Source organism: Humulus lupulus, chromosome 9 (genome assembly GCF_963169125.1).
Source record: "Humulus lupulus chromosome 9, drHumLupu1.1, whole genome shotgun sequence".
NCBI lineage: Eukaryota > Viridiplantae > Streptophyta > Magnoliopsida > Rosales > Cannabaceae > Humulus > Humulus lupulus.
The window spans coordinates 4,899,292-4,917,404 of NC_084801.1; the positions used below are offsets into that span (position 1 = coordinate 4,899,292).

The 18,113-nt window shown below is 37.7% G+C and overlaps 1 long non-coding RNA gene across 1 annotated transcript; it reads right to left on the reverse strand.

Annotated features, from left to right (window-relative positions):
* Positions 1-4,283: 4,283 nt before the first annotated feature.
* Positions 4,284-5,262, reverse strand: LOC133801882 (uncharacterized). Its single transcript, XR_009877044.1, has 3 exons — positions 5,138-5,262; positions 4,437-4,500; positions 4,284-4,313 (listed from the first exon to the last, which is right to left on the reverse strand). It is a non-coding gene; the product is annotated as an uncharacterized LOC133801882 (long non-coding RNA).
* Positions 5,263-18,113: the final 12,851 nt, after the last annotated feature.

An 18,113-nucleotide genomic window follows, 5' to 3' on the forward strand; every position in this document is an offset into this window, starting at 1 on the left:
ACCAAAAGTGCTATCTGAGTGAGCTGGACCACGACCAAGAAGTTTGCGCCCTTGTCCAGGCTCCGGCTCAGCGCCCTAAACTGATGAACCTCCCCATCACCTTCACAGAGGACGACGCCCGCAACGTCCATTTTCCGCACCATGACCCGCTGGTCATAGATGCGCAAATCGCCAACAAATTGGTGTCCCGCGTGTTGTGGATGACGGAAGCTCCGTCAACTTGTTGTTCAAACCCGCCCTCACCGCCATTGGCCTGACGGAAGCGGATCTGGCGTCCTGCCCGACCCAAATCTACAGCTTCAACGAAGATGCGCTTCTCCCCATGGGAAAGATCCAACTGTCGGTTACGCTGGGGGGTGAATTGCAGCACTCGTTCAAGTTCTGCACCTTTGTTGTGGTGGATTGCCCCACCGCTTACAACATCATCTTTGGCTGTCCCACACTGGTCGAGTTCGGGGGCGTCACCTCCATCCGCCATCTTTGCATGAAGTTCCCATGCGACAACGGAGGGGTAGGGACTGTCCGGGGAGACCAAAAGAGCGCCCGGAAGTGTTACCATGTCTCCGCCCGGCCCATATACATGGTCTGGGAGGAGCCCGTCGAACCATCCCTCCTCCCTCCTGCTGAGCAAGTGGTCCAGGAAGAGGATGATCTAGACCCGCGGATAGGGGACGATCGCGTCTTGGAGCCAATGGACGAAATAGAAGAGGTGTGCATCAGCGAAACCGACCCGGCCAGGATCATCCAAGTAGGAAAGAACCTGCCGGCAGACATTCGGGCCGCCATCATCGCCCAAGTCCAGGAAAACCAAGACCTTCTGGCCTGGTCCCACTCCGATATGACCGGGATCGACCGCAATATCATCTGCCACGCGTTAAGTATTGACCCAAACGCGATCCCGGTCCGCCAGAAGCGCAGACCTTTGGGGACGGAGAGGGCCGAGGCCCTCAAGTTGGAGGTGGAGAAGTTGTCTTCCATCAACTTCATACGCGAGGCTGTGTACCCCGTGTGGCTGGCCAATCCCGTCTTGGTGCCGAAACCGAAAGGGACCTGGAGAACGTGCATTGACTTCACGGACCTCAACAAAGCGTGTCTCAAAGACTGTTTCCCGCTCCCCCGAATCGACCAAATGGTGGATGCCACGTCTGGATACGAGATCTTGAGCTTCATGGATGCCTACTCCGGCTACAATCAGATCTCTATGCACGTGGCGGATCAGGAGCATACCACTTTCCAAACCGACAAGGGCATCTATTACTACATAGTCATGCCTTTCGGACTCAAGAATGCTGGAGCAACGTACCAAAGGCTCGTCAATCGGATGTTTTGGGCCCAGCTAGGGCGAAACATGGAAGTATACATCGATGATATGCTGGTCAAGTCTAAGACGTCCCGAAACCATTCGGACGACTTGGCGGAGGCTTTCGCAGTTATCCGAAAGTACGGGATGAAGCTGAACCCTAAGAAGTGCACTTTCGGCGTGGGTTCCGGGAAGTTCCTGGGCTTCATAGTGAGCTTCCGGGGAATAGAAGGCAACCTGGACAAGATCAAGGCACTGATCGACATGGCCTCTCCCCGGAAACACATGGACGTGCAAAGCCTGACGGGGCGAGTGGCCGCCCTGAGTCGTTTCATTTCTAAAGCCACGGACAAGTGCATCCCTTTCTTCAACGTCCTTCGGGGAAGCCAGCGTTTCGAGTGGTCACCCGAGTGCGAGGAGGCCTTCCGGAAGCTAAAAGAGCACCTGGCCAAAGCCCCTATCCTGGCAAAACCAGTAGAAGGAGAGCCACTGTATCTATACCTGGCCGTGACCGAGCACGCGATCAGTGCCGCTCTGGTGCGAGAGGAAGAAAGGACACAACTCCCAGTATACTTTATGAGAAAGCGGTTACTAGACGCCGAGTCTCGATACCCATTGATCGAAAAGCTGACTTTCTGCCTGCTGATGGCGTCCCGGAAGCTTCGACCTTACTTCCAGGCTCATGCCATAAAGGTCCTAACCAACCATCCCCTGCGACAGGTATTGCAGAAACCCGAGTCGTCAGGAAGACTCCTGAAGTGGGCAATGGAGCTGAGCCAGTTCAATATATCTTACGTGCCCCGGGTGTCCATCAAGGGACAAGCCCAGGCCGATTTCATTGTCGAATGTTCCAGGATTTCCTCGGAAGAGAATATTCCCGAAGCCCCCGCGACACCCGTGTGGAAAGTCCTCGTGGACGGAGCCTCGAACGAGAATGGGGCTGGAGCCGGGATCATATTGGTATCACCGCAGGGGCACCAGTTACAAAATGCCCTTCGTTTCCAGTTCAAAGCATCGAACAATGAGGCGGGGCATGAAGCTGTCCTAGCCAGTCTGCGCTTGGCCCGGGAAGCACTACAAGAAAAAACAGTATTCATAACACTGAAAAACTGCTACCTGGGACTATTGATAGCACTTCTGAAAATGCTAACATAGCCCCTGTTATTAAAAGTCCAGTCTTTTCTATAACAGTTTTTGAATGTTATCTTCGGTGTTATCTTAAACTATTCAATAACACATTTTTAGGTGCTATAATATTGAAATAATAACATTTAGATAGAGTTTTTGGTTATAAATTTGAAGTTTAATCTTGTACTTTTTTCATAACACTTTTCAACTATTACATTTGATTATTTTGATAACATTTTTAGTTTGTTATATTATATAAACCATAACGATTTTTTACGCTTATAATATGTTTCTAAATCATAACATATTAAGGTTTTTTATTGTGATAATGGTACTTATAAGTTTTTTTTTAAATTAAAAGATTTTCATTATTGTATTTTGATAAAAAAAAATCAAAATTAATCATAAAATATAATTCTCAATAAATTGATAAACCATAAGTATTACATTAAACAATAACTAATTCAAACTCTGAATATGTCTATTTCATGAGATCTTAGTTCTAACTTAAGTTTGAAAGCATAACATAATAAAGTTTTATAATCTTGAACATTTTTTACTTCAAAAATGAAAAACAAAAAATTACAAGATTGACAAAAGTAAACCACGCATGAAACTTGCTCCATCCTTTGTTTCTGACTGAAAAGAGTGATCATCAATTTCCCCTTCGACTTTCGCATTACTGCTATCTGAGACACCCTGTCCCTTTGACGCTAAATCAGGAGCTGCAGACACTTGCATTTTTCTGAGAAACAGGAAAATGTATTTTCTAAGGGAAAAAAAATAGACAGTAGCAAAAAGAGTAGAATCCAGTGACTTTATGAATCAGATAGTGCAAGATATAAGACAAACCTATATATGTCATCTACAAGCTGTGCCACCTGTTCCTTCCCCACGGCATTCTTCTTTGCCCACAATTTAGAAACTGTAAAAGAGAACATAAATTCAGCTAGAATTAATTTCACACAAAATAAGAGAATTTAGACCACAACCAGGACATGGTAAAAGCAAGAAACCTCAAAGCAGAATGCTCAATTACAGTACTAATAAGCACAAGTTTGAGCAACCCAACCAAATTCTATACCAGGCTACAATGCCAGAAAACTAAATTTGAAATGGAAACTAACCTATAGAAAACATAATAATAACTTTTTTAGAAAAACAAAGATGTGTGATGTAGACAGTCGCTGTTTTAGTGTTTAAGACTGACTATTTAATAGATATCTACCTAGACAAACATCAACTACATAGCCAAGGTCCAAATATATAAATTTCACTGGAAAGAAAAGTAAATAACACAAGACTGACAAATGCAAATGAAAGGAATTTAGAAACATAACCAACCAAGGATAAAGGACCACTACCCAAAACAAAATACCAATTCGCTCTCACATCTAATTCTTTTGTTGCCTACTATACGTGAAGCATCTTGGAGGCCTATCACATCTAATACCTTTCCTAATTGCAAAATAAAATAAAAACTAAAACTAAAACAAAAAATATAGAAAGAATATGCTGATATCGATGATTGTGCCACACTAATCCTTCTCATTTGCTGACATTTTACCATGTCACAGTAAATGGAGACATTTTACAAGATTGACCAATCAGCAAAAATAGATTTTAAGGTCACAGTAACTTAGTAATGCATACTATCAATACTAATAGTTCGAACCCAATGTGGACACACCTTTAACATAACGATACTGATTCTAAAAATAGAATCGACTAAACAAAATTAACTTTTCAAATTGTGTTCCATATCAAGACACTGCACCTTGTCTACATACCAGAACATCTGTGTGCAACTGCATTTGTATAAATTTTAATCGAGCAGCTATACAAGGCAAGTAGAGTGAAGCTGCACGCCCCATAAGCCGCACAACTGTAGTTGACAATTAAATTTCGTTAAGCACAGTAGAGTGCAAATCAAAAGATAAGATGGGTTAAAATGTAATCTAAAAGCTAAATCACTACATGTTCCATGACTTTCAACCAGCATACTTACAGTGATAATATTTTCCAGTTGATCTGGCATCTATCATGACATTTCCAATCATTTCTGCATATATCTGAATAAAATGAAGTGCATCACATTATTATTAGTTTCCTTCAGTGTATCTGTTAGTTGCATATCATAGAAAGTGTCACGCTATTCATGCCAAGGAAAATCAGGCAGAACCAGACTTAGGCTAATCAAGTCAGTATTATATACATGATCCAATGAAGTATTTTTTTTTAATTTCTCAGGAAATAATCCTGTTAGAATAATAACTTTAACACCTAATTAGTTTTTTAAGCAGGACAAGGTACATTGAATAATATACTTTCTTGCTAGTTATAGTTGATGGCCCACACAACAATTAACCAACTGATCTGCAAACAATTTTCTATGAGAAGTTCCTTCTCTTAACATGTAAAGGTTGATGCTTAAAGTAAATTCATAAGTTCATGACCATAATGAATTAGCAAGTAAATAAGATGATTCTAGGAATATAAATATAACCCAGTGGCAGTGAAAAAAAAATGCTTCAACAAATAAAATTATCATCAGGTACATGGATAAAATTTTCAAGCTAGTGGGGTTCAAGTTCGTATCTGCTAAAAAATAAAGATTGCTGCTCCAAAATTTCCTACACGATATATGGAAAGGACCACAAAGAAATTTAAGGTTTCAAGTAATAAAAAAAAAAATTTAGTTGCAGTCACCTTGCAAGCAGTATCAAAGCCAAAACTTATTGGGACTTCTTTGCATTTCAAGTCACCATCAATGGTTTTTGGACACCCAATCACCTTAGTTTTCAAATTCTTTCCCCTGGTTGAACAAAAGAAAAAAAACCAAACTGTGTTAAACAAACCAACGAAACAGCGTTAAAGGCAAGACTCCTGTTCTTAAGAAAATCTACACCATCTTACAAAGAAGACAGAACATCAAAAGTAAATTTTATCATGAAGTTTAAACAACATGAAAATTGCCCAAAATAGCACAATAACATGTCCCAATGCTAGCTACTAAGACCATGTTCTTAAGAAAACATAAGTGATTTGCAAGTAAAAGACAATAAACAATATAATCAGAGATAATTAAACCAATCTAGGTTGCTAATGAATTAAACTCATCATATTATATGACAGTTTTAAATCTTTACTTTCTAGACATATTTAAATTAAAGTAATTAACAAATACAAACTAAGCACTGAGTAGTGTACACTTTTGGGTTGAGTCTCATTTAAACGAAACAAATAAAACCCAATTTCATATTAGTTATAAATTTTCTCATAAATAACACCAAACGTGACAAAGTAGATGATTGCCCAAAAATATTTTCTTGTTCCAACAGGCCTGTTGAAAACTAAAATAAATAAATAATATAACAAGTGAATGCAAAGCCAATCCCATAACTATCATATAAACTATAACTTACCAAAGCTATAAATAAGAAAAGAGAATACAGTGCAAATAAAATCAAACTTGTCAAACAACTTGCTGCCATTAAGACATTAGTTTTTCAGATAGTAGAGAGCAATGAAGACATAAAGTGTTTCATAACTTTCTTCATAAAGCAAGGCAAAGGCTTGATACATTACAAACATAATCAAGCAAAGTTTTTTTTTTCAAATAATACAAAAAACAGCTATATGTCCTTTACTGATATTAAAACAAGGAAATACAAATCAATGCAACTTAATCTTAACTAGAGTTTATAAGAGCAAGCATATTCCTACTGAATTCCCAAAAACTTAGTAATATAATCAGAATTTGGTATTATTCCATTGTATGCACTACTAGGAAACAAGGAAATTGTTAAAGTAATTGGACCTATGTAATTGTGGCATGATTAAATTACCAAATTTAAAAAAATAGACCAGCAGTAGCAGCAAAATAGAGCAACAGTAGCAGTAAAAAAATGACACAAACCAGTAACAAAATACACCAAAGCCAATAGCAAAATACATATTCTATGCCATTAAACCAGTAGCAAAATGCACCAAAGATGTTAAAGAAAAAAATAAAAAACAATCGAAAGAAAAAAAATATAGAAGGAAATGAAAAAACAGAGGAAAGGGAAAATGGAGTTTTGAAAGAAAAATCTGAATAAATCAAAAAAGCAAAACAAAAAGTTAAAGAAACAAACAAACAAAATACTAACACTAATACATAACTAAGGCTTAAAGCAAATGATTTACAAAGCATTTCCACAAAGCAGAACCATAAACCTAAATCCTAAAACATAAATAAAAATCCCCAAATTATATAACTTAACAGACAAAATCAATTCTCAATCACAAGAAATATATAAGGAAAAACATAATGCTGAATATTATACTTAAAAACCATAAAACAAAAAGGGATATCACTAATAAATATAAAAAACATGTGATGTTAAAAAAAATAAACCCAAGTAAAGTTTCCATAAATAAAAGCATGATATGTATAAGAACATTTGTAGTTATTGCCTTTGACTAGATATTGATGATAAAAAAAGATACTATGACCAGAAGTCTATTTGTGATTTTGTTTTATTTCTTTTGTTGGTAAAAATTGGAGTAACTTTCCTACTGTCTATTTATGGATGAAATAAAGGGAGCACAACAGGAAGAGATATCAATTCCAGCTACCTTCATGGCATGGTAATTGTACCAAAAAAATAAAAAACTCAAAGGAAAACAATTACCAGACAGTTTGAACAAAGAAATTTTGTATCATCTTCATCATGTAATACATATTATAATATGATGACAAGTTGAGATCCCATGGCATCTATTGTCACAAGCCAATGAATGAATGCTATACTATAATTTTTGCAGACCAATAATGAAGTATCAAAGCATAAAGTTGCAAGTGGATATAGTAATTATATCACAGCATAAAGAATTACTAGCAAAAATATATATCAAAGCATAAATATATATGACCACAACAACAAAGAAAACGTCAAATGAAGAGCCCTATATCATGATAAACTCTCAAGTCATGACTACTAAATTTTGTAGTATCCTGAGGAAATAAAAAAAGAAATAGAAAAAAAATACCCAAACTAGAAAACACATAAAAAACTTGTTATTAAACATAAAAGATGGAAGGCATTAACACATAAAAAAATAACAAGGAAATCTCAAAATACAGACACAAAAACACGTTTAAAACTATTTCTAAATCATGCATACTTATAGTTACTTCAAAGACAGTTCAATTCTGTTCACACCATGAGTTGGCATTCTTATGGTCTTTAGTAGAAATATCACCCAAAAATATTTCTTTCAGTAAATTAATCAAAGAGTTTCAAGGCAAACAAATGAAACATACCCAAAAACAAAGTTATAGACAAAACCCAAAAACAAAGCAAGTTATAGACAAAATTATGGACTGTCCAATACTAAAAAATAGAACTTATATATGTATGCATGAAATCTTATGAAATAGAAACAAATGAACAAAAACTTAATAAGCTAGCTGCCAATATAATTTTCAAGATGATTACAATAAACACCAAAATTTTAAGCCTCACCACATCACTTTTAGCAAATAAAGATACAATAAACATATATGTACATATATATAAATACAGACCAGATTGGAGGGGAATACTTAGCGAAGGAAGATTAAAACTAATTCGATACACCATAAGAAACAACTGCACGGGCACATTCTAGAAGAACAAAATCACCATTTTTTTGTTCTAAACAAGAAAACATAGCAGCAACAGATTGTGGTAGAAATACAAATAGGATAAAAGAACTTACAACCCGACTGTTTCCACCATCAACACCTACCTTGTTCGCCATCACAACAAATGCCAACTTCCCAAGGCCGGATGGACTAGCCTAAAAATCATGACATATTACATTAAGAGACATATTGCATTAGGGCAATTAAAGACCTAAACTACCGTATAAGAACACAAGAAAGCCGATCAAACTATTAAATTCGAATTCTACTCACCTTTCAGAATAATCTGCCTGAAGAAGATCAAGGTAAGTGTCCCATTTGTTCCCAATAACCTACACGAATCATTTCAATAAACCAAAATAGATTAACCATATGCTATGAAAAATCTTCCCACAAATAATTCAGGTTTGATCAACCATGGTTTAACAGAGCATTTCGATAAGAAAAAAGAATACGACCATCTTAAGTATTAGAACCCAAACGAAATATGCAAAAAGAACATAAACCCTATCAAAACTATGGTAAAGAAGAAAGTGAGATCAGTTCGAAGGGGCTATAGAATAGAAGAGAGAAATACCTTGCCGCAAGTGAAACAACGAACAGGGATGATCATCTTCAACCTCTCGCTACGGTTTCTTCTAGCTCTCTACGTTATTAGTCCCAGAGAGTAGAGAAAATTATTTCAGAGAACTTGAAAACAAAAATTACTATTAAGAACAAAGAATCATCACAAGATCTCTACTAACCTCAGGAGCCCATCGCGTGGTCAAATCCCACACATCGTCTCTGCAATTGCAAGTAGAGAGAGAGAGAGAGATATACCGTGGAAAAGAGTTATTGTGACTGAGAAACAACACAAGGGGAAGGCAAGCAGTCCTTGCCCGAAGCCCATCGTTGAGAAATGGAAGCCCCTGTACCCTTCCATTCATCCGTCGGCCATGCGTGAGAGAGAGAGAGAGAGAGAGAGAGAGAGAGAGAGAGAGAAGGGATAGAGAGAAAGAAAGACCGAGTGAGGCGAGAGATAACCCATTTCAGGAGAGTTTTTTTTTTTTTTTTATGATTTTAGAGAATGAAAAAGTGAGTTAAGAGTGGGGAAAAAGTTAAAGGCGGGATGTTTTAACAAAAAAAATTCATTTGGCGCTTTTTTACTCTTTCTCCGTGTTTTTTATGCTAATTAATCAACAATAACATTTTTAAAATTATGTTATATTTTAATGTAATATTTAGTCAAATTTGTTGTAGTGAAGTAGGGGCAGCGAACCTGGAAATTTACAGTGATTCCCAGCTAGTCGTCAGACAAATCTCAAGGGAGTATCAGACCAAGGGAGAGAGAATGGCGGCATACGTGACTCAAACGAGGGAAATGCTCCAAACATTCGCAGCGCATTCCATCCGCCAGATCCCCCGGGAGCAAAATGTTTTCGCAGATACACTGGCGAAGCTGGCAACCGACGCAGAGGCCGAGCTGGCCGGACTAGTTCCCGTCAACCATCTCCCCGCACCAAGTATCAGGGCCTCCACCGTCCACACCTTCGACCACTCTGCTTCCTGGATGGGACCGCTGATCCGATACCTATCCACCGGGGAAGTTCCAAACGACCGGGCCGCAGCCAGGAAACTCCTGTACCAGGCCCACCGGTACGTCATGATGGAGGGAAAACTCTACCGACGGGGGCTGTCCATGCCTTACCTCAGGTGCGTGTCCGGGACTGAGCTGCGTGCCATCATGCATGAGGTGCATGAGGGTTTTTGCGGAGATCACACGGTCGGGCCCAGTCTGCCCAAGAAGATCCTGCGCCAAGGATACTTCTAGCCCACCATGAAGAAAGACTGTATAGACTACGTCCGCAAGTGCGAACAGTGCCAGAGGTACGCGAAGATCCCACGGGCCCCCCCGACAGAGATAACCTTGATGAATAGTCCCTGGCCCTTCGCAGTGTGGGGGATCAATCTTGTTGGATCCCTCCCGACCGGGAAGGGATGGGTTAAGTATGCCATTGTGGCTGTGGACTATTACACAAAATGGGTTGAGGCAAAGCCCATGAACACAATCACTTCCAAAAAGGCCTTAAATTTAGTCATCAACAACATAGTGTGTCGGTATGGCCTCCCCTACAAAATCGTGTCCGATAACGGGAAGCAGTTCGACAGCGCCCACTTCACGGATTTCTGCGAAAGGCACGGTATAGTGAAGAGCTTCTCCACGGTTGCCAGACCTCAGGAAAACAGGCAAGCAGAAGCCGTGAACAAAATCCTAAAAGGGACACTGAAGAACTCCCGGTCCAGACCCGGTATTCCCATCAGCTTATAAATATAAGCTACAGAACACTGTAAAAGGGGTCTCCTTTCACACAAAAGGAAGGAACTCTGTCAAAATATAGAGAGAAAACTCCATTGTAAAAGCTTCTTCAAGCTCTAATAACATAGACTCGTGGACTAAGGCTAGTTAACGCCCCAACCACGTAAAAATCCCGTGTTGATCTTCTGCTTTCATTATTATCATCAGTAAATATTACTTATCGATAGAGTTGCCGAAAAACTCGGTTAACAAGGAGAAATTTGATCTCACTTGGAACATTTGATGATGAAGGGCTTGAGTGCAAATTCAAACATGGAGTTCTCAGAGTAAGTAAAGGTTCTCTTATTATTAGGAAAGCAACAAGAGAAATGGTTTGTATTTTTTGGTAGGAAAAACCATCTTGAAAAGAGAAGCTGGTGTTGTAAAGCAAGTTGATGAACTTACTGAATTGTGGCATGTGAGAATGGGCCACATTAGTGATGAACAAGGATTACAAGAGCTGTACAAACAAGGTAGGGAGTCTAAAATTTTGTGAGACTTGCATAAGAGGAAAACAACATAGATTAAAGTTCAAACTCAGCAAGCACAAATCAAAATAAATTCTTGATTGTGTCCATGCAGATCTATGGGGTGCAAGTTGTGTCTCAACTCATGGTGGAAAGAGGTATTTTCTCTCTATTTTAGATGACTTTAGCAGTAAGGTTTGGGTGTATTTGTTAAAGGAAAAATCTAAATGCATAACTAAGTTTAAAGAATGGAAATTACTTGTTGAAAATCAAACTAGACTAAGAGTTAAAGTTTTAAAAACAGATAATGGTCTAGAGTTTGTAAACCATGAATTTAATTTGTTATGCAAAGAATCGGGTATAGATAGACATAGAACAGTTATACATACCCCTCAAAAAAATGGTGTAGCTGAGAGAATGAATAGGACTCTTTTAAACAAGGTTAGATGCTTACTTTTAGGGGCTAGTTTGTCAAAAATATTTTAGGGTGAGGCTTTAGCAACTGCATGCTATCTTGTTGGCAACTGCATAGTTCTCGAAAAACCGCTGATATGTATTCTGCATCTCCACGTTTGTTGTCGAACATTTTTCAGGTGGAAGTTGCTGATACACGTACTGAAGTTGCTCATTCATGACCTTCACAAACCAATTCACGTATTTCCTCAGTCGATTGTTAAGCTGGTGTCTGAGACTGAGTGTTTTGAGAGGGACGGGTTAACGCTTTTCTCTTTAAATTGCGGCCAACTACTCGCTGGTGGCCCTGCCTTTCACCAAGAACCTAACTTAGTATCTTCATTTGATCGATTGAGGAAGAATCATCGATACCAGATTTAACTGTCTGCTGAGTCTCAGCTTCAAGAGTTGACATCAACTTAATTTGTTTTTTTTCCATAATTGAATTTTTTCTTTCCAGGGATGATTGAGATTTTATTATCCAATAATTTTTTTTCTAGGGGACATTTATACTCTAATAGAAATTACAGAGTATATACTGAATATACTCTGGCTGAAATTACAGAGAGAAATTGAAAGGGAGGCTGAACTGAAAAAAGAATTTGAGATGAAAGATTTGGGTGCTGCAAAACTAATTTTGGGTATAGATTTCTGGTTTATGATGGAGCTGGAAACGAATATAGGACAGCTACTATATAAGGTATTGTTGACTCATATTTTGCAGGCTGTCTAGAAATTAGAAAATCACTTACAGGTTATGTTTTTGCAGTTTTCGGTACAGCTGTTAGCTGGAAAGCCAGTTTGCAAAAGATGGTTGCTTTATCTACTACAGAAGCTGAACATATAGCTTTAACAGAAGTTGTCAAGGAAGTTATATGGCTGGAAGGCCTTGCTCGAGAATTGAAGATACAAGACAAAGTTATCTTCACTGTGATAACCAAAGTGCCATTCACTTGTCAAAAAATCAAGTGTATTATGAAAGGACAAAGCATGTGGACATCAAACTGCATTTTGTTAGAGAAATAATAGCTCAAGGATCAGTTAAAATTGAAAAGATTTCAACTGATCATAATCCCTCAGATATGATTACTAAGGTGATTCCAAGTAGTAAGTTTTTCCACTGCTTGGATCTGATTCAGCTGAAAGGAAACTAAGCCATTCGGGGCCTTAAGTGCAGCCACTTATCTAAGATTATTACTGCACCAAGGTGGAGAATTTGTTAGTTATTTTGGTCCAGTCAACAATCTTTTATGTTTACAACCATTCTTGTAAAGCAGTTAGTTATGTTTCGTTATGTTTACTACTGCTATATATACTGTTGAGTTGTATACTTTTACATATAGTTTTTTAGAAACTCTTCCTTGTAATTCAGTAAAAAAAATCGGTAACTGAGAGAAGAGAGATTTGTACTGAAAGAAGAAGGAAGTTCTAATAAAAGTGGCTGCCCATGGATGTAGCTTAGAATTCTAAGGTTTGACTCTAATTCGGACCACGTAATTCTTGGTGTTGTGTTTTAACTGGTTTGATTTCTTATGTGTTTCTTCTAACTGGTTTGTTCTTGTGACTGTTTCTTTGGATCAAATTGTGTTTGTGTAAGTTGTTGTGATCTCTGGTCTTGGCTCTACATGTTTTAATAAATACTCTATGAACTATATATCAAAAAGATATTTGATCAATATCTTGATTGAGATTTGACTCATTCTCCTTGCATATTATTCCATGTACTGCTTCTTCAGGGTAGGTTATCTAATGGAAAATATATAGCATTAAAAAGACTCTCCAAGACTGCAGGACAGTTTTTTCATTACAGGAATGAATTAAGAGAAAGTAGAAAGATAAGCAAAACAACAAGTGTGGTGGTCCTCATAGTCACAGCATGGGTTATATCAATAAGATTGTCCATAATTTTTCAATCTATATCAAATACATTTTATCATATAGATTATATACATTGGAACAAGCAACAAGCATCTTTCATTTTTATTCTTTTCCTTTCCAACTAGGGCTGCTAGCAATTCTTGGCTCAATTCAAAACATGCCAAAAAAACAACATGGAAATAATTTGATTCCATTCTAATCCCAAGTAAGCTAAGTTGTCTAAACATGTTTTCTATGGTGAGAGGAGACCAAAATATCAGAGTTTGCAAAGCAAAAGATGATCAATGATTGTTTAGGTGACAATGGACCCTATAAAATCAACTAAAGATATGATCTTGAAAGCAATCTGAGAACAATTAGAGAATATTATATTGTAACTACTAAAGCCTCTCTGATCTAATCCAACTTTCCCAACATTTATACCAGTATATTTTAGAGCCAAAAATCAATCAAAGTATCTTGTCTTAAGAACAGTTCAAAATAGCAATCAAAATATGATCTTTAAACATAAACGAGTAAATTGTCCATATAAAAACTCAAAATAAACTGGTAAAGTTGATAAAACATAAAACATAAAAAGTCTGAAAGATGAAAAACTCAAAATAAAAACTTGATAAAACATAAACATAAACTGGTAAAGTTGAAAAAACTCAAAATCAAATGAATGCTTCAAATAGAAAGTCTAAAAATATTTCAAATCAACAAATGCCCAAACCGTACCTGGTGAAAGCTAATGTAGTTGAGGTAACCCAAGTCTTGAACTGGTGGGAGACTGAGTGAGGAAGGGAGGTGCGACTGAGCCGAGATCGAGGGAGTGAGGCCTCGGATTGAAAATTTTCCAACAATCTGCAAAACCCACAATTAATTTTGAAAATGTTGATAACTTTTTAGGTTAATGCTTCCAATAACACCTAAAACTAAATATACTTACCTGGCTTGCCAAGACCGAAGAGAAGGAGTGAAACACAGAACCCAACGAATGGAAACCGATTGACAGAGAGATAGAGAAAGGCGAGACAGAGAAAGGAGATATGAGGGATGGAGGAGACTTGAGCTGAGATTTGAGGGATGGAGGAGATTTGAAGCAGGGATGGATGAAACCGAAGCTGGATAGAGTTCGGAGATGAACTGTGCTTAGCCGAAGAAGAAAATGGTGAGTCCGAAATTGGAAGGATTTTTTCTGAAAAAAATGTATAAGTGGCAGGCTCCCAAAAAATTACCGCCTTTTTCATTTGCCACATATATAGCATTTTCCATAATACTTTTTTATTAGTATTATATTCATGTGTTATGGAAATGGGTATTTGGTGTAGTGTGTTGATACACGTACTGAAGTTGCACATTCATGACCTTCACAAACCAATTCACGTATTTACGCAGTCGACTGTTAAGCTGGTGCCTGAGACTGAGTGTTTTGAGATGGATGGGTTAACACTTTTCTCTTTAATTTGCGGCCAACTCCTCGATGGTGGCCCCGCCTTTCACCAAGAACTTGACTTAGTATCTTCATTTGATCGACTGAGGAATAATCATCGATACCAGATTTAACTGTCTGCTGAGTCTCAGCTTCAAGAGTTGACTTCAACTTAACTTGTTTTTTTTTTTTAAATTATAATACAAAAGAAAAATATAACTATTTGAATTGATAATAAACTTAAACTTACATAATATCGTTCAGCATCGTCGTTGACAAAATTCTTATTCTTTTTTGTCCACTGATACTCATTTCATTTCCTCAATGAGGTTCGGGTTCAACTAATAAAGAAAATGAGAATGTTAGAGAACTTATAAATTCATACAACTTAAGTTAATATTTTCACTTACTTTTTCGTGACAAGTGGCCGCTAATAATTTCGTGCCTTCATTTGGTCTCGGTTTATTTTGTTCTTCACAGAGCGTGCAATAACTCTGGACTTCTGAAAAACTCACAAATTTGTTTCCACTCATCGGCTTTGACATCTTTGGGTGGATTCTTTATGACCTCGTCTCAGTCATCTGGTCCTTTGTAGAACTTCTTGAAGTGGGTGTGCCGCTTAGTTTTCATATCTCGGTATCTCTCAGCCCTTTCATCATCGATACTATCAATGAGGGTGGTATAATCTGGCTGCCTATATATTTGATAGATTTGGTACAATCAAGAGAAAATATATTAATCGTGCTTGAATTATAATACAATTATTATTAAAGTAAATTCTAAAAATTTTACCGTCACTTTACTAATGAATTATTGGGGTCACTATTAGCGGCGACACGTGTCACCACTAATAGCCTTACATATTCATGATTTATTAATTTATTAGCGGCGAGTTTTATTATTATTTTTTATTTTATTAACACTATTACAAAAAATACATTTTAGGACTCGCCAGGCGCGAGTCCTATATTTGAGTGCCTTAAAAATTGAGGTTTTTTAGGACTCGCGTTGCGAGCCCTAAAAGAACTTTTTTAGGACTTGCATTGCGAGCCCTAAAAGAATGTTTTAGAACTCGAAATGAGTCTCGGGCCGCCCCACACCATTGTTGGCTGAAGCTCACGCCGAAGCTTTGTCAATGACAATGGCAACACCACCCCAGCGGAGGTGGTTGAGGAATCAACCCTTGGGTTTTGAAGTAGAGGTCGAAGGGGACTTAAAAATGGTGGTGGTGAGACTCACCACCCACTGTGGCGGTCGGAATAAGGCCAAGAACCCTCGGGTTTCCATGACATGGGTGAGCACCTCCGGCGACATTTCAGACCAATCTCCATAGGGGTTTTGATCCCCTTGAGCTCACGAATCCGACCATGCTATACCCATCGGCCGAGACGACGTCAAAACCGCTAGAAAATTGCTTGGGAAGCCACAGCGGCGGCGAACTACAGATATCACATCGAGGCAGAGGACAACAAGTGGGGAGGCGAGGTTATAGGGCTTTGGGTTTCGGGGGCTCAAGAACCTAGTGGTGTGGCCGGAGGTGCGCCGTTCGGGCCTAGCAGATGCAACGCCAAGGAGAAGGAGAGAAAGGGGATCGGGTAGAGAGAGAGGAGAGAGAAACCGAGTGGTTAAAAAAAAGTTATTCATTAGGGTTTCTAAAATGATTTTAATATATTTATTAAATTATTAATAAAACTTTTGTTAAAAAAATTATTCAAACTTTTAGGACACACATTAGTTTTTAGGACTCGCACTGCGTGTCCTAGGCGAAATTTTTTAAAGACTTTCAATGAGTGTCATAAAAAGTTCAAGAGTTGTGTTTAGTGCTCGTATTTAGATGAGTGTCCTAAAAAATGTCCTAAAAGCCTATTTTTATAGTAGTGTGTAATTATTAAAATAAAATTAATTTAGTTTCTTTATTTTATTAATTATTAAAAATTATTTTCATGTTTAAAAGTCGTAGAAGTACATGCCAATAAACAATTCAAGCATCATTTTACTTCCCTTTTATTTATTTATTTAATTGCCGGAAAAATCATAATTGAAAAAAAAAATGAGATATAGATGGGAGGGCTATCAAAGAAGATGCATTAAAAAATTTGAACTATTTTTTGATATATATATATATATATATATACATATATATTCGTTGCTGCATCTCGAAAGAACTTCTGAGGTTTATATACATATTTGAATCCCCAAGCAAAACGACATGAATTAGAAAAAGAAAAGAAAAAAGAAAAAGACATTCTTCAAAGAAGAAGAATAAGAAAGATGCAATATTATTAGTATTATTATTATTATCCATATCAACATCATCAGATGGAAATTAAAAGACTAAACCAAAACAAATAAAATGTGATATAATTGTTATGATATGAACAAATTAAAAGAGTACTACTCTATTGTTGTTGTTGTATCAGACGAAGAAGACGCTGACGAGGAGTAACCCAAAGCTCTTCATCTTTCAAAGTCATCTCCTTCTTCAGAATCTCCCACCTAATCATCCCTCTCTTACTCTTAATCTCTTCTCTAATCAGGTTTATATCCACTTCACATTCCTCTAAAACCTTATTATTATCATGATCATTAGTACTATCATTACTGCTCAGAAACTCTTCCAATGTCAGAACAGTCTTGGTCAATCTATCAACCACACCATCAGCAAAACCTATCAACTCAAAATCATCATCATCACTGCTGCTCTTCTTTCTCATCTTCAACAACTCCTCTCCGGTTTCGACCAATGCCGAGATCTTGCAAGCCATCACGAATCCCTCCCCTAGAGCTTTCACTTTCGGCTCAAGAACCGCTTTGAATCGCTGAAACACTCCAAGAATCAATCTTTCCCCCTCTTCTTTATTTTCTTCTTGTTCTGAAATCAAGTACACCAGAGCCACGATCAGCCTTGAGAGCCTCCGAGCTAATCGAGTAGCTTCGGCCTTTTCCGAACGTCTTGGATCGTTTTCTGGTATTGTTGGAAAACGTGCCTCGAATTTTCTACGAAGAAGACTGCCATGAGTAGTAGCAGTAGTTCTTCTAGGAGAAGTAGGACTACTACTACTGCTGCCACCATCGTTTCCAACCCTCTGCATTGTTTGTTTCTCGGGAAAATGGAAGAATGTGAGAAAGAAAGAAAATGAGATTATAAGATTATTATTATACTGGTAGTGAGTTTATATAGATAAATGATATTTTGGCGGTGACAAAACGGTGACGTTTAGTATTAGTGTAACGGAGCGTTTTGATTGGCTATATAAGGGTTGGTGCACTTTAGCATTATCTATATGCAGAGGCAGTTAAATTCCGTTATATATACATAGATAGAAGTTAAATTTGGCGCACTTTAGCAAACTATCAAAGGGAGTTAATTGTTTCTGTTATATATATGACCAACATCAATAAACTTCATTTAAACAAATTGCTACTATCAAAGACTTTTTAAGGAAAAGAGAGGAACTATTTTG